Below are 19,469 nucleotides of genomic sequence, written 5' to 3' on the forward strand. Positions count from 1 at the left end.
CATAAAAAAACCCCGAAATCTTGCCATTTGCAACGACGTGGATGGAACTAGAGGGTATTATGCTAAGCAAAATAAGTCAATCAGAGAAAGCCAATTATCATATGATCTCACTGATATGAGGAATTCTTAGTCTCAGGAAACAAACTGAGGATTGCTGGAGTGGTGAGGGGTGAGAGGGTTGGGGGGGCCTGGGTGATGGACATTGGGGAATGTATGTGTTATGGTCAGTGCTGTGAATTGTGTAAGACTGATGAATCATAGACCTCTACCTCTGAAACAAATAATACACTATATGTTAAAAAAAAAAAAAAAAGAAGATAGTAGGAAGGGAAAAATGAAGGGGGGGAATCAGAGGGGGAGATGAACCATGAGAGACTATGAACTCTGAGAAACAAACTGAGGGTTTTAGAGGGGGTTGTGGGGATGGGTTAGCCCAGTGACGGGTATTAAGGAGGGCACGTATTGAATGGAGCACTGGGTGTTATACGCAAACAATGAATCATGGAACACTACATCAAAAACTAATGATGTAATGTATGGAGACTAACATAATAAAATAAAATTTAAAAAAAAAGAATGACTCCACTGTCATATATAAACATTCCTGCATCATTCATATATGTGCTATTTGCATAAACCATGTGATAGGGCATGTAATAGGGTATTCTCAGCTTTTATTAAATTAAGAGTTACTTATGTTTTGAGAATGTTTCATTAGCAAAATACATTGAATTTACCATTGCCAGATATTTATTTAGAACAACAAAAAAGCTATTATAGCCACATGAAATCAAAAATGCACATTACTTCATCGCAAACAGAATTACTACAACTTGCATTCTTATCAAAGAGCATGACTTGATTAATTCCTAGATCCACTGGGCCACAAGTAATTTCCACCAATCAGATCTCAGTCACAAACAGAGTCAGTTTATTTCATCTCTCAGAACAAAACCATAGTAATACGTGTTGCAGTATTTTATATGAGCAACATATGTATTCACTGATACAATGAATTAGCTCATTATCAATTTTTAAAGATTGTATTTATTTATTTGACAGAGAGAGAGAGAAAGCACACAAGCAGGGGTTGCTGCAGGCAGAGGGAGAGGGAGAAGCAGGCTCCCCGTGGAGCAGGGAGCCCGACATGGGGCTCGATCCCAGGACCCTGGGATCATGCCCTGGACCAAAGGCAGTTGCTCAACCAACTGAGCCACCCAGGTGCCCCAGCTCATTATCAATTAATGAAAAAGGTATGACCATTACAAAATTATCTCCCAGCGGAGAGAAAAGACCAGAACATTTGAATCTATTTATATAAAAATACAAATTCAGGTGACTTTGGACAAACAGGATGTGGCCACATGTATAACTGTTTCTTAGGGCTTTGCTAGCTCCAGAGGTGCTTCTGTTTGGACACTTACTATCTAGTATCAATTTGAATGAGAAACTGTAGATGACAGAGGAATATTAAGTTGCCTACCATGGCAGACTAAGGCCCCATAACGTAATCCATAGTTAACATTTATTGAACTCTTATTATTCTAAGCACTTTATATAGGTCACTTATTGGATCCTTACAATAACCCCATGAGTTACATACATTGACTGATTTTACAGTTGAGAAAACTGATCCACAGAGCAATAAGGTATCTCTACGAGTTATGCAGCTGAAAGTGGCAGAGTCTGGCCACACCCTTGACTATTACACAACATTGCCTCTTAAACAACAAATGGCCTCTGCTTACCCTCTTTTATCTCATTCCTTGCCACTTGTAGCCCTGCAAACTAAGCTCCGGCTATACTAAGCCACTTGCATTCCCTAACACGTGTCCTATTTTCCCTTGCTGAAATGCCCTTCTTCTAGCCTTCTCACCTGGGTAACTCCCACTTACCCTTCAGATCTCTGCTCAGTGTCTCCAACCAGAGACATCTTCCTTGCTATCACCCACCAGCAACATAAAGCCCAGAATAGGTCTGCCTCTTATGCACTCCCATTACCCATGCTTCCCCCTATCTGAGCCCCTATCCCTTTCCTTACTTGCATGTTCCCTGGGACAGAATGCTGCTTGAGTGCTAGAATGCTGTCATGACGGTCTTATGTCCTGTGTGCTGAGCATTGTGGCTTATACATAGGAATCTACACAGGATGGACCAGGAGACCTGACACTTAAAGGTGAGGTCTCCCACATGCCAGGAGATTGTTTCTATTTTCCTAAAAAGATTGCCACTAAAAGAATGTCAGTTGCACGAGAGCTGGGACGTTTGTCAGGTTTATTCACTGATGTACCTCTAGAGCCTGGAACAGCACCTGGTACCTTGGAAAAACTCAATATACATTTGTTGAATGACACAACAAAACAAAATGTCTATACTTATTAGTGATGTCATTTGCTTTGAAAAATGTTACATTGAAAGGCATTTTTACATTACTGTTTCTCTAGTTTCCCAAACCCATCCTCTTATTGGATATATATTTGAATGTTAATTATTGATTTTATTTATTTATTTATTTTTTTAAAGATTTATTTATTTATTTATTTGACAGAGAGAGACACAGCGAGAGAGGGAACACAAGGAGGGGGAATGGGAGAGGGAGAAGCAGGCTTCCCGCGGAGCAGGGAGCCCGACGCGGGGCTCGATCCCAGGACCCTGGGATCATGACCTGAGCCGAAGGCAGACGCTTAACGACTGAGCCACCCAGGCGCCCCTGATTTTATTTTTTACTGTGATTTATAAAGCAGACAGATTTTGCAAAATACATATTTATATGTATATATATATATTTTTTAAAGATTTTATTTATTTATTTGACAGAGAGAGACACAGCGAGAGAGGGAACACAAGCAGGGGGAGTGGGAGAGGGAGAAGCAGGCTTCCCGCCGAGCAGGGAGCCTGATGCGGGGCTCGATCCCAGGACCCTGGGATCATGACGCGAGCTGAAGGCAGACACTTAACAACTGAGCCACCCAGGCGCCCCACATACTTATATTTTTAAAGAACTTCTTAAAATATATTCAAGGCTATCTATAATTTTTATTCAAAATAATACATGCAGATAGGAAAAAGTGGGCAATAAAAACCACCCATGGTCACCGGTAATCATCTGAGTGATAACCACTTTTAACATTTTGGTATCCTTCAAGGCCTCACATTATTTTCATTTTTTCTCTCATTCTGTACACATACATGATGTATGTATGATATGTGTGGCCTATATACCAAATATTTATGTACAGATTGAAAGAGAAAATATATATTTACATATATGTACATATACACATATTTGAATATATACACACATACAGGTATTATAAATGTATTATACATGCTGTCTTATAAATTCCCTAACTCATTTAACAGTTATAAACATAGTTCTGTACCAGTAAACACTTTTCCACATTGCCATTTAACCTACTTTATGGATTTATCCTCTATCAGACAGTAAGCAACTTGATACTGGTTGGAGGGCTTATTCCGAATAAGGATAAACATAGTAGCCCTCAAGGAACACCTGCCAAATGGATGAGTGCTATACTCTAAGCACATTTTTTCAGGTCTAAAGTTTCCATGAGGGATCAGTCACCTCTGAGTGGTAGACAGCTACCTCAACCATGAAAAGAGGAGACTCCTGGTAAGAAAGGGTCAGGAGCCACAGCTGGACCTCCTGAGGCAGAGGAATCAGGAAGCCCCAGGCTCTGGAGTTCCCCTGCTGCCGCTGCTTGCTCTTCTGTGTGCCCTGCCCTATTCTGGTCTCTCCTTGTAGATCAATTCCCTGCTCTATGCACAAGCAGAGCTGACAGAATCAGACTTTTGGTTCACATATTACTGTTCAAGTAATGAACAGCGTCCAACTAGCCTCTCTGAGTAGCATCTTCACCCTCAGAGGAGAGAGAGTCTGGCTCAGGGATCCACACGTGGTTCAGCTTGCTCTTAACAGGCAGACAGAACAAGTAATGGCCACTCTGTCAGAGGGAAGGGAAATATCAGAGAAGGAGGCTCATGAGCCAGTTATGTTAAGTGATTCAATGTCATTAACCTCAGATGTATGTCTTAGAGAGCAGGAGAAATGAATAGAAGAGTGGATGCTACTAGAATGGAGGCATACAACAATTTTCCACAAGCATATCCAGCAATAACTTATCCGACGGCTCTGTGTTTCCAAGGGCCCGCCCTCTGCATAACCGTGAAACAGGTCAAATTTGTCATTTGTGCTCTTCCAGCTTTGATTTCAGAGTGCCCCTCCCTCTGCGCAGTTAGCCCCCTTTCTCCCTACTGAGCAGAAGCCCAAATTTTGTCCCCCTTCCCCTGGAAGCTTCCCTCCAATGTTCACAAAATAATGTTCCATTCCCTCAGAACTCTTTCCTCTCTCTGCAAATCTAATGCACAAGGTCTTTACTAAGTTAGCAACAGCAGTGACTTATTTATATATACCTCTTCTCATTCCAGGAAGGATTAAGGGCAGCTTATGAGGATACCTAAAATAAAGCAAGATATCTTAAGTAAAAGTAGGAAAGAAAAACAATGGTAGGAACATAAAATTAAGCCGGGGATAAGGTTAATTTAAAAATGGTTTCTTTTTACCCATAGAGGCCTATGAGTTTTCTATGAATAGATTATTAATTTGGCTCAATGTTTAAGTAACAAGCATGAAAAAAGAAATCTAATCAGTTGCCCAGTTCATAGTATTCAAAATGTAAAAGAGACCAATTGCTCAGAATTCTTTGAATTAAGACTAAAATAGAATTGCTCTTAAGTCCCTATAAAGATGACACAGTCTAATATTATAAAAAAAAATATCCTCACAAAGATAAGTGTATTCAGGCCTCAGTAGAGCTGATAATATCACACTCAGAGCTCAAGTGAGGGGCCCGCCTGTTAGGCATTTTCCAGGGTTGCTAGTTCAACATCGTCTTTGATATACTGGAAACCCAGTGCCAGTTGACTCAAATTTTTATACCTGAGTTTATACATTTCTGGTAAAACATAAATTGAACTTACCACATGGGATTCTGCTGAAGAAAATTGTGTCCTTGGATCAAAATGGGCACTGTATCCCTAACTCAATTTAGTCTTTGTGGTACATATGAGTTAAGTTTTTTTGTGCAATTATAGCTGAAATCAGCCATGTCTCAGGTACCTGAAGCTGAAATTCTGAATATGAATAATTCATGGGCTTGATGCATCTACTGGGAAGGAATCATTTATTTTATTCACACTTTAAATAATTTAACATGTCTCCCAAGAGACATGTTGTCTAATTCCAAATATTGCAAATAATAACTGCATATAATCAATTCCTTATTTTAAACATAAAGTCATTTGTACTCTATTTCCGTTATTAGAAACCATTTTCTTCACCATCTCCACTAAGTAATTATTGAAAAAAATACTTTAAAAATATTGGTTTGGGAGTGCCTGGGTGGCTCAGTTGGTTGGGCGTCTGACTCTTGATTTGAGCTTGGGTCTTGATCTCAGGGTCGTAAGTTCAAGCCTTGCATTGGGCCCCAGGCATGGAAACTACTTAAAATATACATATTGGTTTGATGAGGTGTCCTATTACTGTCTTACCTAGGGCTCCCATCTGTCTCAGTCCAGACCTGATTACACCAATGCTCAATTCAATAAAAGCAGCCCTACATGAGATTGATGACCTAATATGCTGCTTCTCCCAGAAGAAGCTAATGGAGCAGAAAGAAAAGAGATCCCAACTCTGTCAGTAAGTGCCTCTGTACCCACTTATTTACTAGTGCTAAAGTCTATGTAGAACATAACTTGGCTATGATCAAATATTACCAACCAAATGCGAATTTACTTTCAAAAGTTATTAACAGCTGGTTAGAGCTAATAAAAAACAAAAACAAAACAACCAAACAGATAAAAGAGCAATGCAAAGAAAGTCTATAATACCAAGAGACAGTTTTCATTACTCCACATTTGGTTGTATAATTGGGTCAGCATTTAATGCCTCAATCTATGAGGAAGAATCAAGAGACATTCATCAGCCCTTTATCCTTTGCAAATTTCACAAGCACCTCATAAGAAAGAATAGTTATCATCTTAGAAAGAGTTCTGACTTTTTTGAAGGAAGACTAAATGTTATACTTAAAAGTTCAAGGTGGCACCGTGAAAGTAATTGCCCACAGAGAAACTGGGAATCCAGATGACTAGTTTCATGGCTTCACTAATAAAATGCTGCTGATAGGAAAATATGAACTATTTCTGAAAGAATAATTTTCCTAAATTTTCAAGAAAATTTAGCCAACTTCTTCTAGTTTGTACATAAAGGAGTACAAATAAATATATTTTAGAAAAGTGTCTGGGATCAAAATATCTGAATCTTCATCCCTGAAAGAGTTTTAGGGCCCCTCAAATCTTTAAAAAGTGCCACCAGTCTCCTGAGAAGTACTACCTATAATAACATGCCCTGTGTTTTCATACACCAAATGCTGAGAAGAAAAATAAAAACATATGTGGCTGGGATTTCTTTTTTTAAGAAAAGAAAACCATACTTAAGGTTTCCTGTCCAGATGCATCAGTGAGACACATCTTGCTTGTCTGCCTCTATAACATCCTAACATCCGGTCACAGTGCACAGTTTTATGTGAACTGACAGATTCCTACCAGAGGAGAGAGGAATTCAAGCTTCTGAATTGTGAGTTAATTTATGCCACAGAGTATACAAAGTAGTTTAAGATGGTATTTTTTCCCCCAGTTAAGTCTTTTAATTTAACTTTATATATCCATCACAGTTCTTGTTTGGATAACAAAGATAAATGTGCACCTTGGGTCCAAATGTGAATGCTATTTTTGGCCCTCTCAGAGTGATTTAAGCAAATAAAGAAAGTATCTCTGTTCTTGTCTTCCTTTCAAAATTGTCTTAATAGGCTAATAACTAAGACTTCCTCTACAGGGTGTTTTGTTTCTAGGCTATGAAGATTAATGGTGGGGACTAGCTAAGCTCAGTGTTTTAAATTTTAGGCTTTGGAGTCAGATAGACCTGAGCTGACCTCTGCTTATTGCTGTATGAGCTTGGACCAGCCACTGAATCCCTTAACTAAGCTTTGGATCCTCAATTGTAAAATGGGATAATAATAGTACCTATCTCACAGGTGGTTGTAAAATTAAATGAGATAAAGCATATGAAGTGCTTAAGTAGTGCTAAGAACCGTAAATATTGACTATATGTTACTTTAAAAATAAGAAGCCACCAAAAAAAAAAAAAAGTCGCCAACAAGGGACTTTTCTCCCAGTAACAGCAGACCAGGTAAATTGGAACAGCCTTCCTAGTGATAATAACTAGCAAAATAGACAAAATATACTTTAAAACATTGCTTGAATACATCAAAGAGCTAATAAGGGAGTAAAGAATTTGGGGAGTAATATCTAAAAGAAACAATTTTAGAGAGCATGACTTTCGGAGCTCTTTTCTCCCTTGGGATTTCTTCCAATTCTGGAAAACATAACTGAAAATTTGAGAAGCCAAGTGGAGCTTTTGTCAGCCTCATGGAGTTAGGGTGACAAAACTAGAGTTCAAAGACTTCCAAAGGGATAGGCTTTGGGTTAGACACCAAAGTAAGGGTCAACTTGAAACAGGTTCTGGTACCAATGAAAGTCTAGTTTCAAATCATCTCAATTACAAGTTTTTATTAAGGTGAACTGGCATTTATGGGGTCCCCAGCTGCTTACAACTATGTAAATACTCTCGGGGATAGAGAATCACTCTGGGCTTCACTTCTTTCTAGAATTTTTCTTATACAATGTCTGGTGCTCAATCAAAAATAACTAGACCTCTTTCTTAGATAATTCATTCATAATCCATTAGTAAAATGGGTATTTTTGAGGGTGACAGGGCACTAGTTCAGCAATTGGGTGGTGGGGACTAAGCAGGGTGAGAAGGCATCTATGAAATAGAGAAGGATAAGGAAGATAATGGGAGATTGGTTACACACAAAAGGAGTTTATCCAATAAGTAAACATACTGAAGAAGATAAGAAACAGGTTTCCCCTGTCAGAGAAGGGAGTTACAAATATGGAAGGAAAACTAGAATAAATCCTCTGCGCTGGATTAGAAGTGGGGTTTTGGTATGAACTCATGTTTTTCAATATGTATAGATTGACCTAGGAGTAAATATAGATATAAATGTGATATACACACATCCACACATATTCCCTAGTTCTGTCCAATGAGAAGGCCTAGGAAAAAGACACCCCAATGGTATTGAGTACACCTAGCACCCAGGTCTTGTTTTCTAAATTCCATTCTCCACTAAAAGAAACTAGAGTTCCTTTGGAAAAAAATGGTTAATTCCTGGTTTATTCAGAGAAAGTACAAACTAAACCTGGGCCATAAAGTAAAAAGTGCTCAAATGATGAAGGGACATGTCAAAAGACAAGAAAGTATATTAGTTTTCTATTGCTACATAAGAAATAAACTTAGAAGCCTAAAACAATACATGTTTATTAGCTCATAGTTTCGATGGAATAGGTGTCTCGGGACCATTTATTTGAGTTCTCTGCTCAGGGCCTTAGAAGGCTGCAATCAAGGTGTCATCTGGCCTGTGTTTTCATCTGGATGTATGACTGAGGAAAGTTCCACAAAAATAAATTTCAAGTGGATTGTGAATCTAGTGCAAAAGGCAAAATAATAAAACCCAGAAGAATAAGTATAAAAGATTGATAATATAAAGTTTGGGCAAGGATGTGGAACAATGGGAACACTCACCACTACCAGTGGAAGTATAAATTGGTACAACCACTTAAAAAAACTTGTAACATTATTTACTAAAGTTTAATGAAGGCATACCCTATGACCTGCAATTCTTTTCCTCGGTGTTTTTTTGCTATTATGAGGAGAGCTGCTAATAAACACTCATAAACATGTTTCATGGTATACATGTGCATACATTTCTGTTTGGTATATTTTTTGATGTGATGACATAGTTATTTTCTTCCTAATTGGCACTGCCTCATTCTTCATATGTGAAACATAATAGGTAGAGACCAAGAGAAATTAGAAAATTGACCCATCCAAATACAAATTTCCTGGAGAAAGGTAAGATTCATGCAGCAGTAAAACTTATGCTCTTATCATATTGATTGCTGCTGTTTGACGCTGGGGAATATCCCATCTTATTGGAGCTGAGACAGTATTTATTCATCTTCTTCAGAGTGGAGTGGTAAGTGTTAACTCCTGAAAGGATGTAATATTTTAAAGAAAAAATGATAGAGGGGCGCCTGGGTGGCTCAGTTGGTTAAGCATCTGCCTTCAGCTCAGGTCCTGGGATTGAGCCCCTTGCTCAGCAGGGAGTCTACTTCTCCCTCTCCCTCTGCCCTTCCCCCAGGCTGTGCTCTCTCCCTCGATCGTCTCTATCTCAAATAAGTAAATAAAATCTTAAAAAAAAAAAAAGATAGATACTTAAAACCCAAATCTCCGTAGTATGTTTTATCCACATTCACAATCCAATGAAAAATTTCTTCAAATTCTCTCTCTTCTCGTTATCTTTTTCCTTTTTTCAAAGTGAGCTCATGGGATGATGTCAACATCCTCATACTACCATGTACCACGTTTCTTCTTTAGGCACTCTATTCCCCCAAACCTGCTTTCTTTGTTGTAGCCAGTCGGATCTCCCAGGTGACACCAATGGTTTAGTTCCACAAGTTTCAGTTACGTCAGATAAATAAGTTCTAGAGATCTACTGTACAACATCGTGCCTATGGTTAGCATTATTATATTATGCACTTAAAAATTTAAGAGGGTAGACCTCATCTTAAATGTTCTTGCCACAAAAATAATTTTTTTAACATTAAAAAACCATATACTGACCACTTCCTGTATTCCAGGAATCCTGCTTCAGCCTTTCTGAAAAGGCCTGTGTCCCATGCATAGGCACAGATATTAGACTTTATTCCATAGGAATTTCCTGATGACAACATTGCCAAAGCTTATTTTAGAATTTTGCTTCACTTTATGGTGAATTCTAGAGTGAATGTTTTCAATTAAGAATTCAAACAAATTGGAACAATGTTGTATCTACGTATCTACATGTATGCATTTTGACTCTCATCTCTCACAAAGGGGGCTAGAGGCGCAGGGTCAATAAGAAACGTGAGAAACAAAAGTGGAAAGAGCATGACTCTGGTTGGGAAAGTGTAATTGAAACCAAAATAATGAATACATCAAGTTATACAAATGAGGCATCTGTCATTACACCATAGTGTGTGTATAATAAGGCACCAAAGAAATAGCTGCCTAATTTAATGGGATTAGAGCTAATTGGACTGGATGCCTCTTCACATAAATAATCTCCTGCAGGGAATGAAAATACTTCTGGAAGTTTCTCCATTCTGTAAGTAATGGATGTGAAAAGGAAACTGGAAAACAGATAGGTTTGATCCCTTTGGAAAATATATTAGCATAATTAAAAGTGTATAGCTTTGTAAGCACTGAATAATGTATGCCAGTGATTAGACAGTTTTCATAATTTGATAAAGGCTTAGAATTTCTACAAACAATTATGAATCAACCCTGCAAATAATCCAGATACGATACAGCAAGCACAAGTGGTCGCATTAATATGTTTGAACGTAAAGCCACAAGAGGCTAACGATCCCCGACAGCACAGAGTGAACAGTAAAGCCCCACCACAGACTGCTACAGGCCTGATGGCAGAAATGGCTTTTCCAATTCATTTCCTGATCTCAAAATCCCGAGTTACATAACATGTTTAAAATGAATGAATTTGTCTCCTTGATGAGTTTCCCAGTCTTCGGTTTTAAAGAGGAAACGGAAAAGACCGTGGTCCCCGAACACACAAAAACAGTTATATGTGTAAGCTTCTCACATGCCTTATTTTTATTCAATCCAAAATAAACTCTGACCCTCTGATACTGTAGGTGGCTCCTTGGGGAAGGACGTCAAGAGCAAACCAGCACATAGTTGTGGCATGGAAATGAGTGCCACAGTATCCCTACCCTTTCCGCACAGTGCAGGTCAAAAATACCTCTCAGAAGAATTAAATCCTTCTACTTTGTTTGGATCTCTTAATTAGGAAAAACCATGCAAAATAACTTACCCAGACTCTGTTCTTAAATAATTAGTAACTGCTTTAAAAAGGCCTGTGGCCATTTTTCCCCCCTTAGGGGTGGGGAGGGGCAGAGAGAGAGGGAGAGAATTTCCAAGCAGGTGTGGAGCCCAACGTGGGGCTTGAATTCATGACTCTGTGATTAAGACCTGAGCTAAGATGAAGAGTCAGATGCTTAACCGACTGAGCCACCCAGGAGACCCTAAAAGGCCTGTGGCCCTTTGACATTTCAGTTGTACAATTCAAAATAATTTCAGAGGACAATTAATTTGGATGCTTTCCCATTTAGCTTTATCTTCCGTTATCTTCCTTTAGGATATATGCATGTGGCCTCTTAAGCTGTAGGTTCCGTGGAAGTCCCTGAGCTGTGTTCAACGCCATCACTGAAGCTGTTGTTCAGTGTCTGTGTTTAAGGCAGTGAGTCACTCATAGCATATGTCCTGGGAGATCCTGAAGCCGACCGAGGTTGAACTCCCTGCCTAGCTCCTGACACTATCAAATCACAGGTCCCAGTTGAACCAGTTTGCAGCCTCTACCTCAAGATTCACATCTGTAGGAAGGTACTCAATTTCCAAACATCCAAACATGTCACTGGGCTGACACATCATTAGAGATGATTGTGTCTTTAAAAGGAAATTAGCCTGATGGAGCAAAACTGTTGCTAATTTTCATTTTGTTCCCTTACCCCCAATCTCCTCATCTTTCCTAAATGCCTCGTAAGCAGTACCTTTTTGGGCAAATGTCTTTCCAAAGCAAAAAGGACCAAAGACAGGCCCTGGTTGAGAAACTCCAGGCTTGACTTCTGGTGTTCTTGGAAAGCTCAGGGGACCTACCAGAGTAGCCAGAGTTGCTTAAGATTTTATTTTCTTTAGTATAATTACAATTATAATGATGATAGTAATACTTCCAGCTACTATCTGTTAAGTATTTACTATGTTTGAAATAGGTACTAATATTATTCCTATTTCATAGGTGAAGAAATGGAAGTTTACTAAATTCATCAACTTGCCCAAAGTGAATTCTTAACCACCAAGTTATATCATCCCATGTTTTCTTCTTTTCTTCTTTCCTTTTAATTTTATTTCTTGCCTTGTTCTAAAAGGAGAGTTTGATGTAGAGATGTTATTTTCAGTGTCCAGGAGCAAGTTATTCATTAAAGTAGCATTTCCCCTATCTACCATAAGCACACCTGAGATTATTAATTGTTGTAGATTATCATTATCAGATTATTGGGTTTGAATAAAGTGTAGCAAGAAAAACAGGGAAGGAAATTGCCAGAACCTTAGCTCTAGTCATAACTTTGTCACTTCTTTCCTTGTTGCCTGACCTTGGGAGAGCCCTGTGACCTATCTGAGCCTCAATATTGTTATCAGTAAAATGGGTAAGGTAATAGCATCTATTCTAATCACATTATGGGGGTAATTAGAATACTTACAAACTCTAAAGTGTCACACAGGTATCAAATGGAATTATCACTACCCATATGATCCTAGATGCTGGGCAATCCCAGGAGGTCTTGCTCCTACCTTGGAAGGCTTGTAGCAGTTCACTGCAGAGGACTGAACATGGGTCATATATTCAGGATTCGGTCTATCAAACAGTGTGAATACAGCATGGGGAGTGTAATTTTTCATGGGTGAACTGGCATATCTCAACTCAATGTCCGAGAGGTAGTAAGCCCTGGGGAGAAGGGCGATACCTTGCTCAACTTGTATCCCCAGCACTCAGCACACAGTAAGTGCTCAGTAGCCATTCGTTAAATTAAACACACCAGACAAATGAAATGTGATCATAGATCCAGAGGTGGAAATTAGCTTTCTTCCCAAATTCACAAGTGGGAAGCCTATTCATTCACTGCCATAGAATTGTTAAATTTGGCAGGTTAGCAGAGTTTTGAAGATTTGGGATTTTACTCCTGACCACTTTGTTGTCTTTCTCTCTAACTTGGGACAACTCCATGCAAGAACAAGTCTGATATTCTAACTTAAGTGAATATCAAAAATAGAGAAAGCAAATGTGACAACAGTTCCTAATGAATGTAACAGTGAGGCAGAAAAGAGAGCAGAGTAGCTTTAAGCTGTGGAAGAAAAAGAAAGTGATTGTCAGAAATGCTGGGAAACTGTCAAACCCACAGCTTCTGTGAAAGTCAGAATTCTCCTTGCAAAAATAATGACAAGTGACATCCAAACTGCCTTTTTACAGCTTACTATACAAAAGGAATTTGTGCCTCTAAGCACAAGGGCTGAAAATATAGGGCAGGCATTGCAAGAGGACACAGGTTCAGAAGTCTAGAAGGCCAACAGAGTCCAGAGGGAAGAAGGCTCTGTGGTATGACTTATTATAATGATTCAGGGTGGGATTGTCTTGGTCCAGTTTCCTGAAGGGGTACATCCCTACCACACAAAGACACTCTGGGGTTTGAAAACTTCATTCTATCCCCAAGTGCCCTTCGAGTGGACCAGGAAGTGCTCCAGGCAAGGTGATCCTGGAACAGTCCTCTGGATCACCCAGTACCAGATCAGCCTTTATCCAGCTCATGTTCCCCTTCCAAACTGAGCTTGCTTTAGTCATGGAGTGGGATGAAGTGGGGGTGAGGGAAGGAGGAGAGGTAAAAGGACTGTTCATGTCTGATAAAGCACTTATCACATGTTTGACATTTGGTTAGACTCCAGAAAATCCTACTCAGGATAGAGATTTCAACAGACTCCAAATGTCATTATGCTCTCTCTGCCAAGGACATGTCCCATATTCAAAATCTCTGAGACACAGGATAACGGAAACAAAGAGCAGAGAGGGAGAGAGAAAACAAACACCTATGCTCTCCCTGGAATGTAATGATTCTACAGCACTTTTAAAGCCTAGGGACAATTCTTTATTTAATACACCATACATGCATTCTACATATATGAATGTAACAATATTCACATTTAGAGTCATAGCTATCACTCAGCTTAAAAATCATTTCAATAAATTCATTTAGTCAATGCACAAATATCAACAAGAGGATGATTTTTACTTTCTAATTCAGAGAGGGTCTAAAACACCTTCTCTACCAACCTCTTCCACTCTAGAGATAGATCCTAGTATCCTCCCTTATTTTAAAGATGAAGGAACTGAAGCTTCGTGAGCTTAAAGAAAATGACTAGGGGATTTGAATTAGGAACATGGGCTTCATGACCACCTTCTTCTGACAACACCTTTGAAGCCTGAGAAACGTGACTTATATATTTTACAAATATGGAAATGGAGACTTAGGAGCTGCCCAGTTGAATTCTGAACCAGAATTCAAGGGACCTGACCTCAACATGTCTTTCTGACTCCTGAACCTATGCTCTTTCCATTGTATTGTGCTGCTTGCCAAGCTTCACAGTAGAAATAAGGACAGTTTTAACTTCTAAAGCTGCCTTAGAACAGCCAATATAATTTGAGTAGACATATGCAAATTAAGCACTACTGTTATGTAAATATCCTTCTCTGCTGTCCCTAACAATTTCAAACACAGCTGGCTGTTGTCCTTGAAGAAATCCAGGTTAAAAGCAGTGCTGTAAATTGGATGTTTGTTTTTCATCTCCTCAAACTTCAAATATTCACCAACAAGGGGTGTGTGCATGTGTGTGAGGGAGTTCTGGGGATAAACACTCTTTACTAAGAAAGATCTTAGTGGTCTTTTCTTCCAGTCAGAAAAAATATGTATCTGGCAGTTTCTCTCCCATCTCTCTTTCTAATAACCTCAGAGTCATAGTCAACTGGCTGGTATGTGAAGTGTGAATGGCTTCTATCACAGGGAGACATGACCTTGGCAAAAAAATTGGAAAGACAGATAAAAAAAGATTACTTCCTCATTTCCACCATTGGGCTCACTCAGAATAGTAGATTTTCATCCTGAAGACTGAGTCCTTGGAACTGGTAGAAAACTAAGTCTGGATCAATAAGTCCCCATAAATATCAATACAGGCCTTTTTTTCAGTCAAGAAAAGCTTTGCTCTATCACCACTGGGTGGTATGTCTCCTCTGCACATCATTAAACAGAGAGGGGTCAATTGTGGGGAAAAGCATAGGGAGCCCTACAGAGAAAATGAAATGTTTCATGCAGACACCTGTCTTTATCCCAGTGGAATATTATTAATATAGAACTAGGTTCCACCACTAAGGAAACAGTTTCTTTCTTCTCATCTCTGGTTGCTCACATGAGGGTTGTTATGGGCTGAATTGTGTACCTCCAAAAAAGATAAGTTGAAGTCCTAACATATCTTTGAAGTACCTCAGAATGTGACCCAATTTGGAAATAGGGTCATTGCAGATGTAATTAGTTAAGATGAGGTCATACTTGAGTCGGGTAGGCCCCTAATCCAATATGATTGATGGCCTGATAAGAAGATGGTCATGGGAAGACAGAGACACAGGGAGAATGTCATGTGAAGATAAAGGCAGATACTGGAATTCTGCAGAAAATGCAAAAGGTGCTACCAAGCTACCAGAAGCTAGGAAGAAGCAACGAAGGATTTCCTATAGGTTTCAGAGGAAACATGGACTTATTTACAACTTATTTCAGAATCCGAGCCTCCAGAACTGAAAAACTATACATTTCTGTTGTCTTAAGCCACCCAGTTTATGGTACTTCGTTATGGTTGCCCTAGGAAACTAATGTAAAGGTCTTTGGATTTCAGTCAAGGCAATGGATTCAGTTTGTCAGTGTTCTGGTTTCTCAAATCTATAGCTGTCATTTCAATGACATATGCCCAATATAGATTATAGCCATTATGGAAGCCCTGAAGTGTCAGCACCCTAAAAAGAGGAGGGTTCTACAGAGCTGGTCATCCTGGGCTTCAACCAGAAATCCCCTCCTTCTTTTCCTCAACCTCCCCTCACTCCATGGACCCCAGGAAAACACAGTTCCATGTAAGTTACTCCCACTATTCATTTTATTAAATCCCTACATATCACAGTTGAAATTCCAAAATAGCAGTTCTAGGCTACCTACCAGATGCCTGTACTCCTGTTCATACTGTTTAACCTTTGAGCTGTTGGTAACCAGCTCTACAAAGTGCTAGGCAACCCAACCCTGGCTTTTAAGATTGTTTTACATGTGTATGTGAGTGGTCACAGTAGACTAAAATTTAAGGAGGAGGAAGGAGGAGAACTTTATACTACAGAAATGAAAGTAACCTTAACTAGAATAGTAAGTGCCACCAAGGCATTTCATTGCCTCATCGGTTACTAGTCATTCGGAGGTCCTGAGCAACCAGAAAAACCCTCCAGCTGACAAATAACAAGAACCCAAGAAGGGATATAAAAGTATATGGAGCTATAGCAGGCCTCAGATATCTGGGGGAAAAAATATGCTGTTGCTTTTTTTCTTAGGTCAATGTCAATTCAAGTTGTAGGACCTGCAGTAAGAGAGCAGAGTGCTGCCCAGCCTTCCCTTCATCTCTTTAAGCTCTGAGATCCTGACAGCAAATTTTGTTTTGTTGTTTTGTTTTGTTTTGTTTTTACCATTTCAGCTGGCTTTGATTTGAGTTCACACTTCAGCAAATTCAAATGCTAAACCAGCTGGTTCCTCTAATCTACAGTTTTTCTAACTGCCAACCATGTTCTTTGGAGTTTTCTGACTCTTCTTAGCTATAAAAGAAAAAATACAACAGTCCAGTTACCTCCTTTCTTTCTTTCTCTTTTACTTTCACATAGAACACTTCACTTCTGACACTTCTGGTCACCAAATGTATGCAGGTTTTTCCCCACACCAAGCAATTCTCCATGACATCAGATGGAGATCTTGTAATCTACTCAATTCTAACACTATCTATGTGGAGACAGTGTCAGATCCCACAGGTTACAACCTCAGTCCCACAAGACTGCCCACCCCCCTTCAGACGCCAGTTGCAAGTAGTGGGTCCTCAGGTTATTCATAACTTCTGTCCGACCTGGCTACAAATTGGGGGTTCCCATGACCCCCCTCCTCAGGACTGATTAATTTGCTAGAGTGGCTCATGGAACTCAGGGAAACACTTACTTAACATCTTCTACCAGTTTATTTGAGTATGTGATAAAGAATATAGACTGAACAGCCAGATGAAGACATGCATAGGGCAAGATCTGGGAGGATTTGGAGTGCAGGGGCTTCCCTCCCCATGGACTTGGGTGTGTCACCCTCTCAGTATGGATGTGTTCACCCACCTGGAAGCTCTACAAAGCCCAAAACCATTGGACTTATTATGGAGGCTTCATCACATAGGCATATCCATCATTAACTCCATTTTCAGCCCTTCTCCCTTCTCAAGAGAAGGAAGATAGATCTGAAAATTCCAAGCTTCTAATCATGGCCTGGTCTTTTGGTGACAATCCCTGATCCAGGAGCCCACCCAGAGTCACCTCCTTAGAACTAAAGGCACTCTTATCACCCAGGAAATTATAAGAGTTTCAGGAGCCCTGTGTCAGGAACTGGGATCAAAGACCAAATATTAGAACAAAAGATGCTCCTAGAGCTCTTATCACTTAGGAAATTACAAGGGTTTCAGGAGCTCTGTGCCAAGAACTGGTAGTAGAAACCAATATATATTTTCTATTGTTTCACATTAGCTAAAGCCATTTTTTTGGGGGGGTGGGGGGGCAAGGTCTCTGCGATCATTGACTCCAGAAGTGAAGTGTTTAGCACTGACCTATACGTTTATGGCATCATTAAAAAGCCATCCTTCATACTCTATTGACCTCAGTTTCCATGTAAAGCCAGTCCAGTTGGAGAAATAGCTCAAAGCTTAGACTCATATAGAGAGGTGAGACATTAAGTTATTTTTTATTTGTAGAGATTTTTATTAATAGGCCACAATCTTCTTTTCATTTTCCAAACTATTATGCTTTGCATTGTGTAGGCCCCTTATTTGTCCTTCAAGTGGAGCATTTCTTTGTAATATAGCTTTATTTTTTTTAGAATCTTCTTCCTTTTTTAATTGAGTTAAAATACACATAAAATATTTACCAAGTTAACCTTTTTTCAATGTACTTTTCAGTGTATTAATTTTTTTGTGCTAGCTTTTATATTAATGTTTATACTGTTTATTAGCCAATCCAGCTGACTATATACAAGATACTGTTCTAGATGATACAGACATAACCGTGAATAAGGCAGAGAAGTCCCTGGTGCTTGTGGAATTTATAGGCCAAGGCAAACTGTTGCAAATTGTTAAATCTAAACACAATGTTAAACCACCATCAGTGGTTTTCAATCTTGCCTATACTTTAGAATCTCCTGGAAAGCTTTAAAACATCCCAATGCCAGGACTTCTGGTACCAGACATGATAGAACAGCTTGAATTAAAGAAATCCTTCTACTGAAAATAACTTTAAAAGCTAAACAAAGTACACAACTGTGTGAAATCACTGGAGAGAAACCAACTCTGGTAGGACTTGAGGGACTAATTCCTGAGAGAAGGGAAATACCGCTTCATATTCACACTGGCTTTTTTCCTTGAAAGGCAAAATCCCAGCGAGCTAAGAACTGTAAGAAAAGCAAACTTTAAAGTCTTGTGCAATTTCCCCTCAAAGTATTGGATAACTGCTAAGCTATGCATATACAGGGCAAGGTTCCAAGAAACTCCGCAAAAAGCAGCAGATGAAAGCTAAACTGCTGAGCAGAGACTTCAGTGGTCACACAGTGCTAGGGAGATGGAGGTTTGAATTCCCCACCAAGGTGCTGAGTCCTAGGTAAATACTTTGCAGTTTCATAAGCCATAGAAGGGCTACCGTCTAGGAGTAGGGGATACACTCAGGAGTGAAGGCAAAATGAAAATAGACCAGCTCTAATAAAGCCTAAAACCGGCCCTCGACAGGATTGCTGTGATCTTCTGGCTCTGTATATACTGGCCCAAAGATGTATTAGCCCTCTTCAGAGAAAGATAACACCATTCAGAAACTATAATTGTTTTTTAAAGATTTTATTTATTTATTTGACAGAGAGAGACACAGTGAGAGAGGGAACACAAGCAGGGGGAGTGGGAGAGGGAGAAGCAGGCTTCCCACTGAGCTGGGAGCCTGACGCGGGGCTCGATCCCAGGACCCTGCGATCACAAACCGAGCGGAAGACAGACGCCGAACGACTGAGCCACCCAGGCGCCCAACTATAATTTTTAATGCAGAATGTTTGGCACTTCGTTTTTTTAAAAAAGTAACCAAATTATTAAAAGTCAAAAGAAAATAAACCTATAGGTACTTCAGTTATTTTAAAGTACCTAATATCTCTAATATCTATAATTAGTATGTTCAAGACATAAAAAAGAAGAATCAAATGGAAATTCTAGAACTGAGAGACTATAACTGCAATCAAAATTTCCATACATAGATTTAACAGCAGATTAGACACAGGCGAACAGAGAATTAATGAATTGAAAGAAA

This window comes from Leptonychotes weddellii, chromosome 4, assembly GCF_054177405.1.
Source record: "Leptonychotes weddellii isolate Sample4059 chromosome 4, ASM5417740v2, whole genome shotgun sequence".
NCBI classification, from domain to species: domain Eukaryota; kingdom Metazoa; phylum Chordata; class Mammalia; order Carnivora; family Phocidae; genus Leptonychotes; species Leptonychotes weddellii.